Source organism: Protopterus annectens, chromosome 3.part0 (genome assembly GCF_019279795.1).
Source record: "Protopterus annectens isolate FY-2018-M chromosome 3.part0, PAN1.0, whole genome shotgun sequence".
Taxonomy (NCBI): Eukaryota; Metazoa; Chordata; order Ceratodontiformes; family Protopteridae; genus Protopterus; species Protopterus annectens.
The window spans coordinates 1,755,024,234-1,755,047,153 of NC_056731.1; the positions used below are offsets into that span (position 1 = coordinate 1,755,024,234).

Below are 22,920 nucleotides of genomic sequence, written 5' to 3' on the forward strand. Positions count from 1 at the left end.
AGCCTGCCCCTCCTACACAGCCCCCAGTACAGCCACCCTCTGGGCTGTGAAGGTGCAGTGGTGACTGCCCATGGGTGGGGACCTCAGTTCCACTGTTGCCATCTGTGGGCTCATGGGCTTGTGATTTCCAAACATCCCTCCCTGTCAATGGTGTTCACCCACCACGTGTCATATTCCGCCCCTGTATGTGTCTTGTTTGTCTTGTCTGTTTACCTCCCCAACCTACCTCCCCAAATATACCTACTTCCCCTACCCCACATTCCACTCTCACCTGAAAAAAAAAGGTAAATCTGCTTCCAAAAAATTACACCCCATACATAGCTGCCCATTTTGCACACGTCCCCTGGGCACATAAAATGTAATTTAATTGGCATTACAACATATACTTTGTTGTCCTCACCCCTCTCTCAGGGGTTGAATGTTTCATATTTACCTCCAAATTTATTCCATATGCACAGCTGTTGCTGTTAAAGAAATGGCCATGTAACACACCTACCCATAGTGCATGCTGTGCATGTTTGGTGTAAGACCACGCACATCCCACTAATGTGATTAGCTGCCTCAAACACATGCAATACCCAGATCATCTCAAACAAATGTGGCTACACTGCAGTGACCATTGGATAGGCAAAGTTGATACTCAACATGCACATAACATACACAACTGTGTCATACACAGAGCATTTTAACATGCTACACATAAAGGATTCATGAACCCTCTGTAAAGACACACTCCAGTATCCAAAATCTCATCCACACATTACACATAATATACCTGAGGGGTAGAGGCCTATCATGGGGCATTTAAACACTGTGCAACACACTACACATTCATGTCAGGGAATGCTCCTTATTGACCTCCTTACAAACCCATGTAACAACTGATTGTGAAATGGTGTGTGTAGCCAAAGTAGTACAGTTCTGGTGCAGCATGATTAGTGCTGGTTTGGGAAATATTTGTAGCCTCGAGTGACCACATGATGCTTCATGATGATGGCCTATGGTACTATATCTCATCCAGTTATTGTAACCACAGTACTACACATAGCTTTCATTGCTGTACACCTCAATGTTGTATGTGTGCAAACATATGCACCTCTAAACAATATGCATACCAATCACCATTTGCACAACTGACACATATATGTCTTGTGATGATATTGAGTGGCTAGGTCATATGACACACATTGGGTATGTGTGATGTTTAAATATGCAGTTGTGTTTTAGCATGCCATGTCATGGATGACACTGGCATGTCCACAATATGATCTACACTCACCACTTTACATTGCGTATGTGGATGAATGGTATTCCATCAATTATACATGCACCACTGATGACGTGTGAATACTCATCATGCATGTGCTAAAACTGTGTCCACAATTATTTGCTAAAGACACAGAGGCTTTAATCAGCATTAGATACCTATCTGACACACAGATACACATCCAGCCATGGTATGTAGACCTGTGAGTTATGGTGCACAGTACATTACAGAGTTTTGAATACTTGCACAGCAATGTTGTGTTCATGTATGCATTGCATTCCAGGGGGAGGCCAATCGCCTAATAACAAAACACATACATCAAAGCCATGTATAGTGTTAGTAACAAGGACTATCTACACTTGCACTGCATGCTGTTGAGCAACACATGTCCTGCATGCTGACATGTGTGATATGACTGTTTTGCTTGTTGTACTGTACCCCACCATCACCTTCTGTTGTGTATGTTCTGAGATTGCTGGTGTTTTGTGTGTGTGTGTGTGTGTGTGTGTGTGTGTGTGTGTGTGTGTGTGTGTGTGTGTGTGTGTGTCTGCTTTAGGGATGAGAGTATTTGTATGTGTACACGTATGCATGTGCATGCATATGTGTGCATGTGGTCTGACATCATTTTCAGGTCTTAAAGTGCGTTTCCTGTTTTCCTCTCACAGGTGCTGAGGTGGGGCTGGTTCAGTACAGCAGGGAACCTGATGTCACTGAGACACAGTGATCATAAGGATAGGTGTGTTGAGGCACAGGCAGGTTTGTAAGGGTCTGTTGTTGGGCCACCAGTTGACAGTACACAAGTCTCCACCCCATCCATGCACATAGTCATACTGCCTGTACATCCATCATCACCATTGCCCTTAGCTGAAGGACAGTGTATAGTTGGCACTGGCCAGGACATTGTGCTATCTATTACAGATGTATCAGGACACAGCAGCCATAGCCAGATGACTGGAATGGTACCACATAGGCAGATGCCCAGGGGTTCTCGTCAGAGCACTACTGGTCATCATGCCCCTGGCAGACTTGCCACAACTCTCTCAACCACACGCATGTTTCAGGCTGTCATGGAGGCACAGGCACGAATGGAGAGGTACACCAGATAGGGACTAAGGGCACAGAGGGCTCATAACACCTCTGTAAATGGCAGTATCCGTGACCTAGCGGATGCCATACGTAATTATACTGAGGTCATTGATAGACATTGGAGTGAGACATTGGATGTCCTACACAATGTCATGTCCATGTGTCAGGACGGTTGAAACGTTGACGTGGACGTATGCCAGCAATATCAGCAGCTGGAGGTCGCCGTGGACGTCCAGCAAGTCACAGCCACTCCCGTAGTGCCAGTACCAGCCCCAGCAATGTTGGGGGGGCTGCCCATGGACCATCCTAGAAGACCACGTGCATGTGGCTCTGGCCAGTCCCAGCAGGGACCTGGATCCGGTGGACATATGTCAACCTCCGAGGATAGTACCCAGTCTGGATTAGTACCTGATACTGTCTGTAGCACCCCTGCCAGGCACAGGTTCCGTATCCGTGGCCTGAGATGGTGATCTGTAAAGCCTGCCAGGTACAGTCTGTAGCTGTCCCACAAATCCCCGTATATGACAACCACATGGTGGAACTGTGTGCATGCAGACGCACACATAAACCAGAAACCTAGGGCAAACACATACCCGCACACATTACATCTACATTGGCCCATAACAGTACTCATGGCCCTCACGCACACACTCACACACACATATCGATTGTATGGCTCAGTGTAGGAATCTGGCAAACCAACAACACACCCTGTGCATATGGTGAAACCTGTGCCACCTCCTGTCATCTGTAACTTTGATGCAGGAACAGGCTAACATGGTGCTGATGCACAGGGTGACTTTGATAAAGTATAGCAATGGTTGAATGTGTGTAGCATGTTGTCAGCAGTAAAGTGTAATGATATCCTTGAAGGTGTAGCTGAGCAGGCATAATGCATTAAAGCTGTAATTATCAATGTTGTATTGTTTCCACCAGTGTTTATTCCAATTGTGTTTTGTTTGTCCATGTGCCACTTGGCTGATGTGTGTAGTTGTGTCAGCATGTGTTATACAGTGGACAGTAAGTGTGGGGTGTGTGCAGCACAGGTTTGCAGGTGTACATTTGTGAACATGGTGGAGGTGCACTGTCTGCATGTACGTGCATATTGGATACATGGGCATGGTGACATGCCCTGTATTGGCCAGTGTTAACACTCCATACTTTGTATTGGTGGCCAGTATGCATTGTACTACACATGTTTTGGAACTTGAGTACGCATGTGTGTGTATGACACCGGTTGACACTGTGCTGTGGGTGATGCTGTTGTTCCCATCTGTCATTGGTTTGCATTACTAAGGTTAACAGTGTCCCAGCTGCATAATCCTGTATTAATGCACACTGTTCACCTACAGGGTTGCATGGACTGTGGTATCACAAACACAAGAAACTCTCAGTTATATAGTAAAAGTGCATAAGTCTCATGCACCCCTGCCATAAACTAAATATATAATAGAAGGTGTGATGTTATACCAAAAAAGAGTTACATACCAAGAAGGGATAACCTCTCTGGTCAGTATCATTTGGAAACTTCAATCCCTCAATAAACATACAAGGCGGTGGTGGTGCTACAGTAGCGTTGTCGCCTCATAGTAAGACATTGTCCTGTTCGATTCTCAGCTAAAGCGTCTTCTGTGTGGAGACATGTGAATGGGCGTACCTTCGTTGAAGGTTGTGCATCAAGGCTGGCAACTCAGTACGTAAAAAATCTACTGTCAATCATTAGCGGACTGGAGTTCTGCTGTGGCGACCCCTAACCGAGAAAAGCTGAAAGATACAACAATAAACATACAAGGCAAGCTTCAAAATACAAAATGGCAATGATTCCAAAGACAACACTAACGCTGTCTTTACTGTTGTTCATAATCTACATGGGAAATCTCAGATTGGGTCACAGTTAATGTAAATGGTCACAAAGTACACTTATCTGACTGACATTACCAATTCCTTGTCAGACAGTTTAAATGTGGATTTCACCACCCTGTCACTATACAAGGGCCACATTTCCAGACCTGCAGAACGTAATACCTGATTCACAGACACTCTAGTTAAAACATCTCTTTAACAAGGTCCACACCACAGTGGCAGTGGTACTGGACAGTGTCCCTGGCTGTGTCATACACAAGCTGACATATGAAGTCACCACTCACCTAAATGCTCTGTCCAGATGGAGCCTCTATACAGGTTACATACATGTGGAATGACGTACGGTAATGGTGTTCACAGTCCACAAGTGTTGAGCTACAATGTCTTCTTCTCCTTTCAGTTGCTCCCATTAGGGGTCGCCACAGTACATCATCTGTTTCATGTCTTCCTGCCCTCTGCATCTTGCGCTGTCACACCATCCACCTGCATGTCCTGTCTCACCACAGCCATAAACCTCATCTTAGGCATTCCTCTTTTCCTGTTACCTGGCGGCTTCATCCTTAGCATCTATTTCACAATATACTCTGCATCCCTCCTCAGCACATGTACAAACCAACTTAATCCTGCCTATCTGGCATGGTCTACTAACCATCAAACCTGGCCTGACCCTCTAATATACTTATTCTTATACCTGTCCACCCACGCCACACCCAGTGCAAATGTTAACATAAATTGATTAAGGGTAGAACTACAACAGGTCCTGGAATCTCTCACCCTATAAGCCAGACCAATGTTATCTGGAAGGCTATGGAGCACAGCATTATGGAACTCGTTAACAGAGACATTATGAACCTGCAAACACTGCACCATACCAACTTAGGTTCTCTAGAGGCCAGATCATGGCTCCTACACCTAATAGACTTCAAGCCAGTCAACAAGGCTATAGGTGAGGGAGGGGAGGTCAACACAACCAAGCTATAGCTCACCAGCAAATCATTCCCATCCCACATACTGGTATTAGACATAACCTCAACAGACTGACCATAAATGATTGTTAGATGATGGCTTGACAACTGACGCACAGATGTAGGACACACAGTAACATTTGCAGCCTCCATTCTATGCCAGTAACAAGTGGTATTCACCTGCACTCAGTCCTGGGACCACTCCTGTTTGGCATATAGCTTTCTTAGGTACAAGCAAACATAGTAGGGATATGTCTGCCCACGTTTGATGAAAATGCATACTGTGGGCTATACTTTATTCTCCAGATGACACAGACATCCTCCAAAAGGGTATCATACAGATAGATACCTGGTGTCAAACTCATGCTGTAAAGCTATAAGCCTAAGAAAGCATAGTTATCCACTTTTAGAAAACACGGTATCACCAGAGTACCACATGGGTAGTAGCCCCCAAAATGTGGAACAGGTACTAATGTATACATAGAGCCATGTGTTAAGTCATCTCTCCTTTGATAATCTCATTACCAAAAGGTTTTGGAAATCCCTCTGTGGAGCACATAAGCAATAAAGGGTTTGCATGCAGATCCACAGAGGTTGTTGCACACCTATAATGATTAGTCATCTTTGCCAGACTTTGCTTGCTTTGGGACAGGTTTCAAATATACCTCAAGCATAAACCCTCACTCGCACTCTTCAATAGAAACCGTGATGAGTGGATGTGAAACGGAAGCCATAGCCCCAGGGATCACTGCAGTGGCTAAGCTGGTCACCAGCATACAGAAGTGACCTAAGGTCTGGAAAGCGCCAGCATGCTCTAGCAAAGATAACACATGCGTTCATGGAGAAAGCAGAGTACCCACTTATGAAATACTTGAGGTCACATGTATGTATATGGATTTGCCCCACAGCTACCTTACATGTGTAATGCACATACAGTTGTCATTGTGATATGTCATACACAATAAAAATCAAAACCCACTCCACATTGGCCAACAGTGTCACACACCTGGAGCACAGACACAGTCAGCAAGTGCGAGATTCAAACTCTTTCCTGACTACATCATGATACTACAGCAGTACGCATTTACACGACACGCTGTACACATTACTGGGATTTCACCTTTCCACAGGTATGTTTGTAGGATGGTAACATCATTGGACTTGACAAAGATGAGTATACTACTTTTAAGGTGTTTGAGTAGTCTCCAAAAAGGTTGTTCCTACCCAGGGACACACACACACACACACACACACACACACACACACACACACACACACACACACACACACACACACACACACACACACACACAGTTGGCAAGGGCAGGATTCAAACCCCTACCTAACTACATTATGATACTACAGCAGTACGCATTTACATGACGCGCCATACACATTACAGGGATTTCACCTTTCTACATTTGTAGGATGGTGACATTATCGGACTTGACAAAGATGAGTATATCACTTTTAAGGTTTTTGAGTAGTCTCCAAAAAGGTTCCTCCTCCCCATGGGGAGACACACACACACACACACACACACACACACACACACACACACACACACACACACACACACACACACACACACACACACACTCTGCAAGTGCAGGATTCAAACCTCTACCTAACTACATTATGATACTACAGCAGTACGCATTTACACAACGCGCTGTACACATTACTGGGATTTCACCTTTCCACAGGTATATTTGTAGGATGGTGACATCAGACTTGACAGAGATGAGTATACCACTTTTAAGGTGTTTGAGTAGTCTCCAAAAAGGTTGCTTCTCCCCAGGGAGACGCACACAGTTGGCAAGTTCTTACTCCAAACTAAATACGTCTTTACACTTCAGCAAGCAATATGGAGTTACAGGGTGCAATACAGACATTACTTGCTGACAGTTTGCACAAAGGTTTTTTTCACATTTGCTAACCTCAGCAGGCTTGTCATACTTGGTGTATTGTGAGTGTATTGTATGCATAGGCCATGACCATATCATATAAGAGTTGATGCACCACATGCTGGCGCACACAGGGTCAAACCTTGAGTAGCATCTTACCTTCACCTACATGATACTGCAATATAACAGAAAGATGATAAACTTCAACAATTGGCTGAGCTTCTGGTGTCATTCAAAGGGGATCCAGTCTCTGTCTGCCTGTGATGACATGATAGACAAGCCTTGTTGCTTCACTACAGATGGTTTGCACCTGTCGCCCCTATGCTTCTGAATACTGGCCAAGGCTCGTGCTGTCACCATATTACCTTTTTTAGGCAAGGCTCAAAGGTTCATAGGTAGGCACTAGTCTATCGGCCCTGGGGCCTATACAAGGCCAGCCAAAAAGGTACCCTGGCTTTTGCCACCCAAGAAATTTATTTTCCTCTGCCACTGTCGTGCAGAGACACAGAAGTGATCCCAAGGGTGAATTTCCTATTTCCCATCCAATAATAAAGATTTTCATTGAAGAGTGCTAATGAGGGGCTTTGTTTGATATAGATAGGTAGTTTATTCTGGAGTATGTGAAGTCTGTGGGACAGGAATCTATCCGTCCGGCATGTTCTGTTTATTGTGGTGACAAAGTTTAGGTCCCTAGAGCGTGTAGGTTCATAGGTAGGTACTAGGCTATCTGCCCAAGGGCATTTATAAGCCTAGCCAGAATGTGTTGGCTTTCACCTCCCTTTTAAATTAGTTTCCTGGGCCTCTGTCTAGCAGGGCCACCGAAGTGATCCCAGGGGTAAATTTAGAATTTCCCATTCACTCATCAAGATTCCTCTTGAAGAGAGTCTGCAAGGAGCTCTGCCTAACATCAACTGAGATTCTATTCCAGGGTGAGGGAAGTCTCTGGGACAGGAATCTATTCCTCTAGCACGTCCTGTTTATTGCTTTGCTTTGGTTTAATTCACTGTAGCGTGTGGCTCTAAGAGATCTGTTTTTCTTGAGGTGGAGCATGTCCATTAATTCCGGTTTGGACATGGCCTTTTACGTCAGGCATAGATCACATCTGAGCAGGCAGCAAGCAACCAAATAGAGCTGGAGTTTCTTTAGTCGAGCTGCATAGGGCATCTCTTTGAGGCCCATGATCTTCTTGGTGAAGTACTTCTGTGGTCTTACCAGCTGTTGCATGTGCCAATTAAGGTGCATACCAAATGGGGAATTGTACTCTATTAACTAACCACTTTGCCAATGTGATTATCAAAGGAGAGGTTACTATCTACCTGGGCCCCCAGTTCCCCAATTACATTTTCCGTACCTAGTGGATTACCACCTATGTGGTAATTTGTGGGCACTTTGTTTTTTTCCAAAGGGGATGACTATGCATTTTTTGCCATTCAGCTTGAGGCCATGGTTTTAACATCAGGTATCTGTATCTGTAAGACCTTTCTGGAGGATGTCTGTGTCAGCCAGAGAGTCGATTATGGCCCCCAGTTTACAGTCATCTGGGAATTTGGTCAGCCATAGCCCTCACCTGCTTGCCTGTACCTCAGAGACGTATATACTGAACAGGAGAGGTCCCAGGACTGAGACCTGTGGGATGCCACTTGTGACTGGTTTAGAGTCGGACATGGCACCTGCAACTCTGACCATGTGTGTTCTATCCGTGAGCCATTTGGCCACCCATCTCGTGACATAGGGGTTAATGTTTAAGCTGGTAAGCTTGTCTATGATGCCAGAGTGGGGAATGGTGTCAAAGGCCTTAGTGAGGTCCAGGTAGGCTGTGTGGACTACCTTCCCTTCATCTATGGCCTTGGTAACTGTTTCAGACAAGTCAACTAGGTTTAGGAGGAAGGATTTGCCTTTAACAAAGCCAAATTGGGTAGGGTCCAGTATCTGGAGGTTCCCAATGTCTCTGTTTGAGTTCCATGATAATTCGCTCCATAGCTTTGCAGACCAGGCTGGTCAGGCTTATAGGGTGATAGTTCCCAGGTTCTGTTGTGGCACCACCTTTGTGGAGAGGGATGACTGTTGCTGTACGCCATTCTTTGGGTACATAGCCTGTGGTAAGGTTGAGTCTGAACAGTGAATGTAGGTGAGGGTTTAGTTCCTTTTGGAGCTCGTGTAAGACGCAGCCTGGGACACCATCCAGTCCCAGTGATGCTGTGTTCTTAGCTTTGGAGAAGGCTGTTTTTACCTGCATGTCCATGAAGTCTGGGGCTCTGCATTCTTCTGGGAAGGACACAGGCTCTTTTGGGGATGAGGGGGGTGAAGTTTGCACTGAACTTGGCCACCAGGATGTCGGCAATGTCAATTGGTTCAGTGTATTTTTTGCCATTTTGCAGTAGCGGAAAGCATATCTGAGAGTTGCCAAATAAATGTTTGATATAGCTCATAGGTAGGTACTAGGCTATCGGCCCTGGGGCCTATACAAGCCCAGCCAAAAAGGTACCCTGGCTTTTGCCACCCAAGACAATTATTTTCCTGTGCCACTGTCGAGCAGAGCCACAGAGGTGATCCCCGGGGTGAATTTCCTATTTCCCATCCAATCATCAAGATTTTTCTTGGAGTGCTAATGAGGAGCTTTGTTTGATATATATAGGTAGTTTATTCCAGAATCTATCCCTCCGGCATGTTCTGTTTATTTTGGTGACAAGGTTTAGGTCCCTAGAGCGTGTAGCTCGGAGGGATTAGGATTTCTTTAAATGGAGAATGTCCAACAGCTGTGAGTTTGACATAGCTTTGTATGTTAGGCAGAGATCACCTATGAGTAGGTGATATGCGACGGAGTAAAGCTGGAGTTTTTTCAGACGGTCAGCATAGGCCATCTGTTTGAGGCCGGTAATCCTCTTTGTGAGATATTTCTGCGGCCTTTCTAGTTGTTGGAGATATCTTGTGAGGTACATACCAAAAGGGGCGTTGTACTCTATAATGGGTCTAATGAATGATGAGTAGAGGGGAACAATGACCTCTTTTTGTCTGTATGAGAAACCTTTTGTGATGAGGTGTGCCACGTAGAAGGATTTCCTGACTACTGTGGCGATGTGATTATCAAAGGAGCGACTACTGTCCACCTGTGTCCCAAGGTCTCTTATCACACTTTCGGTGTTAAGTATACTACCGCCAATGTTGTAGTTCATGGGTACAGAGTTTTTACCAAAGGGGATGACAGTGCACTTTTTGGCATTGAGCTTGAGGCCATGGCTTTGACACCAGGCATCTGTCTCAGTGAGGCCCTTTTGTAGGATGTCCACATCGTTGGGAGTTTTGATTATGGCTCCCAGTTTGCAGTCATCTGCGAACTTCATTAGCCAAAGACCTTCTGTGTTAGCCTGTACTTCAGAGAAGTAGATACCAAACAGGAGAGGACCCAGGACTGAACCCTGTGGTACTCCACTTGTCATTGGTCTGAAGTCAAATTTGGAGTTTGCTACTTTCACAATGTGGGTTCTGTCAGTGAGCCAGTTGGCAACCCATCTTGTGACATAGGGATTTATACCTAGTTTAGTGAGTTTATCTATAATTCAAGAGTGGGGGATGGTGTCAGAAGCCTTGGCAAGATCTAGATAGGCTGTGTGAACCACCTTACCCTTGTCTACGGCTTTGGTGACTGCTTCAAAGAAGTCTGTCAGGTTTAGGAGACATGATCTGCCTTTTACAAACCCAAACTGGGTGGGATCCAGAGTTTGGAGATTACCAATGTCTTTGTTTATAAGTTCCATGATGATACGTTCCATGGCCTTGCAAACCAGGCTCGTCAGGCTAATGGGGCGGTAGTTCCTGGGGTCTGTGGTGGCTCCCCCTTTGTGGAGTGGGATAACCATTGCTGTGCGCCATTCAGCAGGCACAAAGCCTGAGGTGAGGCTATGATTCAACATGGTACTTAGGTGGGGTGCCAGTTCGTTCTGTAGTTCATGTAGAATGCAGCCTGGGATGTTGTCTGGTCCCATGGATGCTGTGTTCTTGGCTTTGGAGAGTGTGGTTTTTACCTGTGCAGCCATGATTACAGGAACTTTGCATTCTTCCGGTATAGAGATGGGCTCTTAAGGGGGTGAGAGGGGGGTAAAGTTAGCACTGAACCTATCTGCCAGGATGTTGGCAATATCAGTTGGGTCTGTATATTTAGTGCCATTGTGCTGTAACTCAGAGCAGATCTGAGTGTTGCCTTTCAGATTCTTGACATAGCTATAGAATGCTTTGTGGTTGTCTTTAGAATCAGTGGCAATTTTGTTTTCATAACTAGCTTTGGAGGATTTTATCAGGGATCGCAGCTTCTTACTGAGGCTGACCAGGGAGCTCCTCCACTCGTGGGATTTTACTCTCTTTAGCAAGAGTTTTATTCCTTCTGTTGTACAGTTTGTTTATGGCAGGGGGCCACCAGATTATCTTCCTTTTTTTTTTTGGAGGATAGCGTCTTGGTTCTGTTTGGGATAGCACGATCCATGCACTCATGTAAGTGCTTATAAAGTGCAATTGTGTAGGATTCAGTAGTCGTAACTGTATTGTCCATCTGCATGGGTGTAATGAAGTTCACCACTTTTGTCTTAAGAAGCATGAAGTTGGCTTTGGAGACATTTTTTATTATGGTTTCCTTAATCGGGGGGGTGAAGGCAGGATGTGGATATCTAGGGTAATTAGCTTATGGTCGGATCGGACCAATGAGGCATTGACTTCAGGTGTGGAACACTGGTCACTCATATTGGTAATGACTAGATCTAGGATATTGTTGCCTCTGGTGGGGGTGTGGATAAGTTGATCCAGGGCATTGGAGTTTATGAATTCCAGAAAGCGTTGAGTGAAGGAGTTGGTACATGACTAGTTTTCCCAGTTAATGGTGGGGTAGTTGAAATCGCCCATTATTAGGGTGTTTGGTTGAACCCTAATATTTTCCAGTACATCAAGAAAAGAGTAGTGGGAATCCTGGGGCATGGTGGGTGATCTGTAGCAAGCCACAATTTGGATTGCAGTTTTGCCCAGAGTTAGTTACACTTGGATAACCTTGGCTGCATTATGCTGAGCAAATAGTCTGGAGGTGTGGATATCCTTAATGAATATGGATACACCTCCGCCTTTGGTGTTCCGGTCCAGGTTACATGGCTGAAAAGTGTGGTATGAGTTATAGCCTGGTAGTGCAGGGGTGCTCTCTGGAGCCTTGAACCAGGTCTCAGTCACTGCACAGATGTTGATGTTCTCCATTTTAAGGAGTGCCTTGAGTGAGTGTATTTTGAGATTGAGTGTGGTGTGGTGCAAGTGTTTACCTTCTCCTCTTGACTTTGAAGGCTTTGTGGTTATGTTTAGATTCCTTGGCAATTTTCCTTTAGAAACTGGACTTGGATTATTTTATGAGCGGTCATAGTTTCTTGCTAATAATGATCAGTGATGCCTTTCCTTTTTGGAATTTTGCTCTATCATGTGTTAGTTTCCTCCTTCTGTTGTATAGCTTATTTATAGGCAAGGACCACCAGATTGGTTTCTTCTTTTTGGAGGAGTGAGTCTTGATTTTAATTGGGATGGCTCGATCCATGCATCCCTGTAGATGCTCATAGAATGCACTTGTAAAGGATTCTGCAGATTGGATAGCATTATCCTGTAGCAAGGGGGCTTTGAATCTTTCCACTTCGGTCTTGAGAAGTGTGAAGTTTGCTTTTGAAAAGTTTTTCACAGTGGTTTTGTTGACTTGGGGGGGGGGGGTCGGGATGTGGATGTCCAGTGTGATTACTTCATGATCTGATATTACCAGCGAGGGGTTTACCTCTGGTGTGGAACACTGATCCTCCATGTTGGTGATGATCATGTCCAGTATGTTGTCACCTCTAGTGGGCGTGGTGACCAGCTGTTCCAGGCCGTTTGAGTTTATAAACTCTAGGAAGCATAGGGCAAAGGACTTTGTACTCGAGTAATTCTCCCAGTCATTGTTTGTGTAGTTGAAATCTCCTCATATCATGGTGTTTGGTCGGACCTTTATATTTCCCAGTAATACTGAGTGAGGGTCCTGAGACAAGGTATGTGATCTATAGCAGGCTACGATCTGATAAGCAGCTTTGCCCAATGTTAGTTGCACTTGCATGGTCTCCAAGGCCTCGTGCTGTGCCACTAACCTGGAGGTGTGGGTATCCTTTACAAAAATGGATACACCCCCTCCTTTAGTATTTCAGTTTGGGTTTTGGGGCCGACGCTCAGAGGGATTGGGATTTCTTTAAGTGGAGCGTGTCCAACAGAGTGTTTGACATAGCTTTGTATGTTAGGCAGAGATCACCTCTGAGTAGGCGATATGCGACAGAGTAAAGCTGTAGTGTTTTGAGACGGTTTGTGTATGGCATGTATTTGAGGTTGCTAATCCTCTTTGTGAGGTATTTCTGCAGGCTTTCCAGTTGTTGTAGATGTCTTGTGAGGTACATAGCAAAAGGGGCATTGTACTCTATAATGGATCTAATGAGTGATGAGTAGAGGGGAACAATGACCTCTTTTATTCTTCATGAGACACCTTTTGTGATGAGGTATGCCACGTAGAAGGATTTCCTGACTACTGTGGCGATGTGATTATCAAAGGAGAGTCTACTGTCCACCTGTGTCCCAAGGTATCTTATCACACTTTTGGTGTTGAGTATACTACCACCTATGTTGTAGTTCATGGGTACAGTGTTTTTACCAAAGGGGATGACAATGCACTTTTTGGCATTGAGCTTGAGGCCATGGCTTTGACACCAGGCATCTGTTTGACACCAGGCATCTGTCTCAGTGAGGCCCTTTTGTAGGATGTCCACATAGTTAGTAGTCTTGATTATAGCTGCTAGTTTGCAGTCATCTGGGAACTTCATTAGCCAGAGACCTTCCATGTTAACCTGTACTTCATGGAAGTAGATACCAAACAGGACAGGACCCAGGACTAAACCCTGTGGTACTCCACTTGTCACTGCTCCGAAGTCAGACTTGGAATCTGCTATTTTCACAGGGTGGGTTGCGTCAGTCAGCCAGTTGGCAACCCATCTTGTGACATAGACATTTATACCTAGTTTAGTGGGTTTATCCATAATTCCAGAGTGGGGGATGGTGTCGAAAGCCGTGGCAAGATCTAGATAGGCTGCGTGAACCACCTTACTCTTGTCTATGGCTTTGGTGACTGCTTCAAAGAAGTCTGTCAGGTTTAGGAGACATGATCTGCCTTTTACAAACCCAGAATGGTTGTGGTCCAGAGTTTGGAGATTAACAATGTCATTGTTTATAAGTTCCATGATGATACGTTCCATGGCATTGCAGACCAGGCTCATCAGGCTAATGGGCGCTAGTTCCCCGGGTCTGTGGTGGCTCCCCCCTTGTGTAGTTGGATAACCGTCGCTGTGCGCCATTCAGCAGGCACAAAGCCTGAGGTGAGGCTATGATTGAACATGGTATGTAGGTGTGGTGCCAGTTCGTTTTGTAGTTCGTGTAGAATGCAGCCTGGGATGTAATCTGGTCCCATGGATGCTGTGTTCCTGGATTTGGAGAGTGGTCTTTACCTGTGCAGCCATGATGACAGCAACTTTGCATTCTTCCGGTATAGAGATGTGCTCTTTCATGGGTTAGAGGGGGGTAAAGTTAACACTGATCCTATCTGCCAGGCTGTTGGCAATATCAGTTGGGTCTGTATATTTAGTGCCATTGTGCTGTAACTCAGAGCAGATCTGAGTGTTGCCATTGAGATTCTTGACATAGCTATAAAATGCTTTGTGGATGTCTTTAGAATCAGTGGTCGACTTTGTTTTCGTAACTAGCTTTGGAGGATTTTATCAGGGATCACAGCTTCTTCCTGAGGCTGACCAGGGAGCTCCTCCACTCATGGGATTTTACCCTCTTTTGCAACAGTTTCTTCCTTCTGTTGTGCAGTTTGTTTATGGCAGGGGACCACCAGATTGGCTTCCTTTTCTTGGAGGATAGCGTCTTGGTTCTGTTTGGGATAGAGCGATGCATGCACTCATGTAAGTGCTTATAAAGTGCAATTGTGAAGGATTCAGTCGTCTTAACAGTATTGTCCATATGCATGGGTGTCTTGAAGTTCAGCACTTCTGTCTTAAGAAGCATGAAGTTGGCTTCGGAGGCATTTTTAACATGGTTTCCTTAATGTGGGTGGGTCCAGAATGTGGATCTTTAAGGTAATTAGCTTATGGTCAGATGGGACCAATGAGCCGTTGACTTCAGGTGTGTCACTCAGGACAAACCAAACCCCATAACCAACACAAATAACCACAAAATTAGCTAAATGCTACTCATTGCCAGAGTTCTCAGCCTCCAGATGCACACACACGAGGCACATCTCATTATGGAGAATATTGATATCTGTGCAGTAACAGAAACCTAGTTCAAGGCTCCAGAGAGCACACCTAGCACTACCAGGATACTACTCATTCCATACCTTCCAGCATCAAGACCTGGATCATAGCACATAGGGTGGGGATGTATCCATATTCATCAAGGATACCTACACCTCTCTCTACATGCTCTGTACAGGATATGTACCCATAGAATGCTGCACAGCAACATTCTTCACACTCCACGGGGGTGGGGCCACAAAAACCCCATGGCATTCATGCTCTGTGAGCCTGATGAGTCTGCTCTTTAAGGCAATGGAGCCAATCATAATGGAAGTCAACAATAAAGAGATTGTGAACCTTCACACAGTTCAGCTTCATCATATGCAGATCACACCTCTTAAACTGGGTGGATTTCTTTGAGACCATTACCCAGGCTACAGATGATTGAAATTAGCTCAACACAGCCTACCTATACCTCATTACAGCCTTTGACACCATTCCCCAGTCAGGTATCATAGATGAACTCACCAGCCTGGGCATGAATCCATACATCACAAGATGGATTGCAAACTGGCTCACAGATAGATTCCACAAACTAAGAGTTGCTGGCTACATGTCAGACTCTACACCGATAACAACTGGTGGCCCCCAGGGTTCAGTCCTGGGGTCCCTCCTGTTTGGTGTAGACTTCTCAGATGTACATGCCAACACAGGAGGTTGTGGTTGACTAAGTTTGCTGGGAAATGTAAAGTGTTTTCCATAATAGATTCCCCGGATGACACAAATATTCTCCAGAAGGGACTCTTGAGACAGATGTGTGGTGACAGAATCATGGCCTCAAGCTCAATGTGGAGGAATGCATAGTGATCCCCTTTGGTGAAAACAAGGTACACACAAACTACCACATAGGTGTTACCCCCTTAAAACTGACAAGGTAATAAGGGATTTGGGGACACAAGTAGATAGTCATCTTTCCTTTGACAACCATGTTGCCAAAGTGATTGGGAAATCCTGTGTGGCCCACCTAATCAACAAAGGGTTTGGATCAGGATCTGAAGAGGTAGTGGTGGCCCTCTACTCAAGTCATCAGACCCATCATTGAGTACAATGCACCATTTTGGATGTACTCGACTACGCATATCCAGCAGCTGTAGAGACCACAGAGGTACATCACCAAGAGGATTACTGGCATGCAACACAACTGGTAAAACTAAATTTGTTCTTCGTTGCGTACCGCCTACTCAGAGGCACACTCTGCCTAACATACAGAGCCATGTCCAACACATAACTGTTGAGCATGCTCCATCTACAGATAACAAAACTGAGTCGCCCTACACACTCCAGGGATATGAGCCTCATCACAACAATGAATACAACATGCTGGTGGGATAGAGTACCATCCCAGACACTTGCCTTACTGTGGAACAGAGTCCCAATGTACATCAGACAGAGCCCTTCGCTGACCCTCTTCAATAGGAACCTTGATGAGTTGATATGAAACAGACAATTCACGCCAGGAATCACATCAGCAGCCCCACTGGAAAGGGGCTTAGGGTACTAGCTATAAGAACGAGGGCTTGGGAGACTACCCAATGGGGTGGTGAAAGCTGCTCAACTTGCCTAGGCTAACATATGCCTTATTGAAGATAGGTTCATAGGTATGTAGTAGACTGTGACAGGTATATGTGTACAGATAGTAGATATGTAGTTCATTGTACTGTCATGTTGTACAGCAGGCACATAGACCGCATACACTAATGCTTACAGATATTGGTGGCTGTTATGTACACTGGGTGAGATGTGCACCTCATGTCTTTTGTGCCATTGGGATGTGTGCCGGGTGGGACAGTCCTGGATGGCTCCCTGTCATGTTCACCCTCTTATACACATCTCTGCCCATCCAGCTTTTGTATATATATATATATATATATATATATATATATATATATATATTTATATATACATAGGTAGGTAATAGACTATCTGCCTGAAGGCATATGTTAGTATGGCCAGTGTGTGCAGCTATCACCACCCATGGAGTTAGTTCCCTAGGCCTCTGTGTAGTAGAGCTGATGAAGTGATCCATGGTGCGACAGTTCAGTTTCACATACACTCAAGGCTCCACTGAAAGAGTATCAGTGAGGGACTCAGCTTAATGTAGGTTGGGAGGGAGCCTGTTCCAAAGAAAGGAAAGTCTGTGAGTTATTAATGTATCCCTCCAACATGTTCTGTTTATTATTGTGATGATGATATCCCTAGAGCATGTAGTACAGTGAGCTTGGGGTTACTTCAGATAGCACATGTACATCCGTTCTGCATTGGACATGGACCTGTCTGTTGGGCAGAGATCACCTGAGTACACAGTATGCAACAAAGTACAGATTGAGTTAAATTCTGTCTTGTTGCATGGGGCAACTCTTTGAGGCCAGTAATGCTCTTGTTGAGGTACGTCAGTGGTCTTTCCAGCTGCTGAATGTGCCTAGTCAGATTCATCACAAGTGTGTTGTGGTACTCTATGATGGGTCTGATGACTGATGAGTAGAGGGAACCTCCTTTGACCTACATGTAAAGACCTTGGCAGTTTGTGGGAACATATAGCATAATTTTCTAACCACTTTGTTAATGCGTTTTGGGAAGTAGTGATGACTATCCACATGTGTCCATAGATCCCTTATTATTGCCTCCATATTTAGGGTGTTGGCACCTATGTGGTATTTGTATGACTGTAGCTCGAGCCCATAAGTTTGACACCACATCTGTCTGACTGAGACCCTTTTTAAGGATGTCTCTATTGTCCCAAACATTGATTATGACAACCTTTTTGCAGTCATCCACAAGCCTTGCTAAATATAGCCCTCATGTTTGACTGTATTTCTGAAAAGTATACACCAGACAGGAGGGGTCCCAGGACTGAGCCATGGGGGACAGCAGTTGTTACCATCTTGAACAGGAGACCACAATTCTTACCTTGTGGGCGCTATCTGTGCCCCAGTTGGCAATCCATCAGATGACATAGGTGTTTATGCACAGGTTGTTGATTTTGTGGATGCAACATGTGTGTGGGATGTTGGAAAAGGGCTTTCCAAGGTCTATGTAGGCCATGTGTAGCTCATTTCATTGATGCATGTCCTGGGTGACTGCCTTGAAAACTGTCTAGCAGGTTTAGGAACCATGATCTGCCCCGACCAAACCAAAATGGGTAGGTGTGGGTGTTTGTAGGCTCTCAATAGCTCTGTTTGAGTTCCATAATGATGGACTCCATGGCCTTGCACATCAGGCTTATTAGGCTTTTAAGACTATAGTACCCATGGTCTGTTGTGCACCAACACTCGTGGAGTGTGCCAAACATTGTTGTAACCCATTCAACAGTTTCATATCCTGTACAGACGGTGAGTCTCAACAGACTGTTCAGGTGCAGGGTCTGTTTGTTTTGGAGTTCACATATGACACAGCCAGGGAAAACCATGTTATCCCATACACGCCATGTGTTTAGGTTTGGAAAGAGCTGTTTAACCATTGTATGTGTGATTTCTGGGTTTTCACAATCTCCAGGTATGATAATGGGCCCTTTTGTCAGTGAGAAGGGAGTAAATATGTATGAACCTATCTGACAAGATGTCAATATCAGTCATGTACATGTATTCATTTACAGTTTGCATTGATATTTATGACATAGCGAAAGACAGCTTCATGGTTCTCTATGGACTCTTTGCCCAAGGCTTGGATAATGTTAGGAGTGCTCATTGTTTCTTGATGATACTGATCGGAGTATTATTGATCTTCTTTGGACAACTTAAGTACTTGGAGTACATAGTTTGATTATGACAGGTGTCCAATATATTATATGGGTCTGTTTTTATATCAGTGTGTGCACAAGGCAGGATTGGTGAATAGTGACAAGTGTCTGGAGTTAGAACTGCAACTGCCAGATATGTGTGACCCACTGCTGTACTCAAACATGGCCTAAGTGTGTGAGCATACCCAGTATGACCTTTCAGTATGTTGCTGACTGAAATTTGCTAAATTTGTTTGTGTGTGAGCATGCACAGTATGAGCATATATACTATATGTGTGTGAAAATCAAGTTGTTTTTTACTTCAGGGCTCACCTTTGTGTTGTGCATCGACAGGAGGCATAGTGTGCCTGCAGGGCTTCCATGAGTCATTCTACATACAGCGGGGACAGCTATTATTTGCACATTTCTACCCGGGGGGCACACCTGATTGTTACTGTGGGTGTACATTGGATGAAGAGTTCACCTGACACTTGTACACATTTGCTAGGCCTGCACTGCTATGTCAGGTACTCCATTTCAGTCTGTACTGTTGCCTATCTTACTGGCTTGAGGCATACCACTGCACTATAGACCTTGGCTTCCAATTACACGCATATTAGTTTGTGACTTCATAGCATACCCAATCCACATCACACTGCCTGGCCTGCTGTTATCTGTATGCATAGGCCTGGGGGGAGGTTACTCATATGCCTCTTCAGAGGGCATGATACAGCATTTGTTTCTGTTTGCGTTTGTCTACATTTGTCCTGCTGACTGTGACTGTTAGGTATGTGACCCCCCCCCAAACTGGTATGCGTCAGTGAGTTAATTTGTGTCTGTGCCAGTGAAATGCTGTCATGGCTTAGTGGTTCAGTACTGTGACTATAGTGCACAGTATCCTGAGTTCGAGCTCTGTCACTGCTTTTTATTTTCCTGCTGGGCTGACCAGACTGCTTCAGGAACAGTAAAGCAGGTGTGAGCATGTTAACCCGACTTTGCTCAACCTTGCCCGACTTTGCCCAACATTGGTCAACGTTGCCCGACGTTGCGCTGGTTAGCACGGTGAGCAGCTACACGCAATTGGATTTAAATATGCTCAATACTGGTAAAATGTGCATAGCAGTGCTTTATATTGTGTAAAATAGGGCACTCATGCCTCAGGTGGTGCTACAGGGCTGCCTATGTCGGATGCACATAGAACACTCCATATACATGTTTGAAAACAGGTAGTGTCAAGTTAGACATCCATTTTACTGTATGTGTGAGTCCGAGAGAGGTGTCATTTCCAGGGTTCCTACTGAGTCAGTGTATGTGCTATGCGTACTGGGCACGCCTCCTTCTGCCTACTGGGGCAGGCTCAGGTTGTTCCTCCTCTGAGTCACGCTGTGCCTGTGCAGGCTTGGAAATGGTGGGGGGCTGTTTGGCCCTGCCCCATGCTGTTCCTGCTGCAGCTGTTTTCGCAGGATCATATTGTGTAGCATGGCACATACCATGACAATTTGGGTACATGTAGTTGGTGAGTACTGCAAGGCTCTACCAGATGTGTCCAGGCACTGGAACTGTGACTTGAGCATCCCAAACACAAGCTCAATAATGTTTCTTGTTTGTGCGTGTGCCTTATTATGGAGTTCTTGTTCGGGTGTATGTGTATTTCTGATGGGTGTCATCAGCCACGGCTCCAGTGCGTATCCAGTATCCCCCACTAGGTGACTGTCAGGGATGTCCCCACTGGCAATTCTCTGGTACAACTGTGCCAGTTGTGGGAATCGTGATAGCTTCCAGGGCAGCCAGCACACACATTCTTTATTATGCCCTGGGCATCACACACGACCTGGCAGTTGATGGAGGGGAAGCTCTTGCGGTTGATGTAGACCCTACCCTGCTCACCGGGTGGTGCTTTTATGTGTATGTATGTGCAGTCTGTTGCACCTACTTCCTCAGGGTATTTTGCTAATTGGTGGAAAAGACGCATATTGCTGGCCAATACCTCACGGAAATTGGGAAATATACGTGCTCACCGACATGTGCTGACATGGCATCCAGGAACTGGTGCAGTACCCTGGATGCTGATGCCTGTGAAATCCCCATCATATCACCAGTTGGTCTCTGGATGGTACCTGTAGCTAGTATTCTTAGGCCAGCACATACCTTGGTATCCACTAGGATGGGTTCCCCTCTGTTGGTTGTGTGTGTGAGGCATGGCTGGCACAGCTCAACAATTTGCTGCAGGAGGTCTCTGTCCACCCTATAGCGCTCCACTATCTCCAGCTCATGTAGCCCTTGGTAGGTTACCCTGGGTCTGTACACTGTTCAACATCTCCTCACTGAGTTGCTCAACAGCATTCACAACATCACCACCCTCAGCACCTTGCACATGTTGGTTTATGATAACAAGAGCAGCCCCTAACATGTTGTCTGACTTTAAAGTTTTTAAGCTTTCCCTCTTTGTATACTGCAGTGTTGCAGAGTTTTTGGAAAAAAACAGGGAAGAATGCTGTTTGCAGAGTTTAAAGGGCTTTGCTGGGCTAGTCTGCTGCCTGTGTAATTGGCTGATTCTGATATATTTCACCTGGCAGCTCTGCTAGTTCTCCTTGGTTAACTTCCTACTACTTCTTTTCCCTTTTCTGTTTCCGCCCAGGGCAGCGCCATGCAAACAAGCGCAAACACGTGCACATGCGAGCCCGTTTGCAAGAAATTTCAGATATTTTCACGGCGTATACCTTTGGTTTCTGGTTTTCAAAAAGGACAACTGTAGACACGCCTCTTGCAATCCTGTGCAACTCGGGTCACACACAGGACACTGTGCTCCAATAAACATGCAGCCTTTCTGACATACCCCCTCATGATGTCACCTATCTTCTACTCTACTACTCACCTACTCCTACACTTACACTCTTGGGACATGTCTCACATGCTGGGGAAAATTGGGATTCACTATCCTTATCCTCATTTGCATAGGATTGCCTACTAATGCTTGGTTACATCTCTCACACTGAGCTTGCCCCCCTTAGCAACCAGTACTCAGTGGCCATGTTGTCTTCAGCCTGCCATTCACCTGCATGGCAGGATAAGCTTTTTAGTGAAAATGCCTATTTTTGGCTATTTTGAAATTATTTTGTTTTTTTAAGTGCCGCACGTTTGCACGGTGCTGCGCTATGCTTAAACATCGAAAAAAATTAGATTTTAATAATTTTAAACATTTAAAAATGCCAATGGCCTTATATTTGGCCATTGGCATGCTTCCTCAACTGGATGCATCCTTTATTTGGAGCTGTCATAGCTCCGTTTAGCAGTTTGCAGAACGGTACTCCATTGCCAACGGAGTACATTTCTGCAAATAACACTAGTCTTCCACGTTATGTTTCCTGGATTGCAAATTTACCTCATTTGCATAGCTTTCAGCAGCAAATGAGGTAATTTGCATACCATGACACTGTCCGTACAAGAGTAGCTTTATAACCTCTCATGCACGCCCTTGCCGGCTGTTGCTGGATCGCTCGGCAGACATATTGGCTGTCTGACATTTACTCTACTCTACAACTCCATGCAAGCTTTCGTAAATCGGGCCCTATATCATTTATGATCATGTTTACTTTATCAGACTGATCAAAATCTGCATTCTGATTTCTCTTATCCCCCTCAGTGCATTATTTGCACTGGATTTTGAAAACAAGAAACTAGAATGTATTACATTCTGAACATCTGTCTTTGAAGTAACATGAAACTGAGATTTAGC

At 45.1% G+C, this 22,920-nt stretch overlaps 1 protein-coding gene across 1 annotated transcript in view; it reads left to right on the top strand.

Moving 5' to 3' along the window:
* The window catches only part of MRPS28 (mitochondrial ribosomal protein S28), a 1,287,728-nt gene that overhangs the window by 607,170 nt on the left and 657,638 nt on the right, over positions 1-22,920 (top strand). The window lies entirely within an intron of this gene.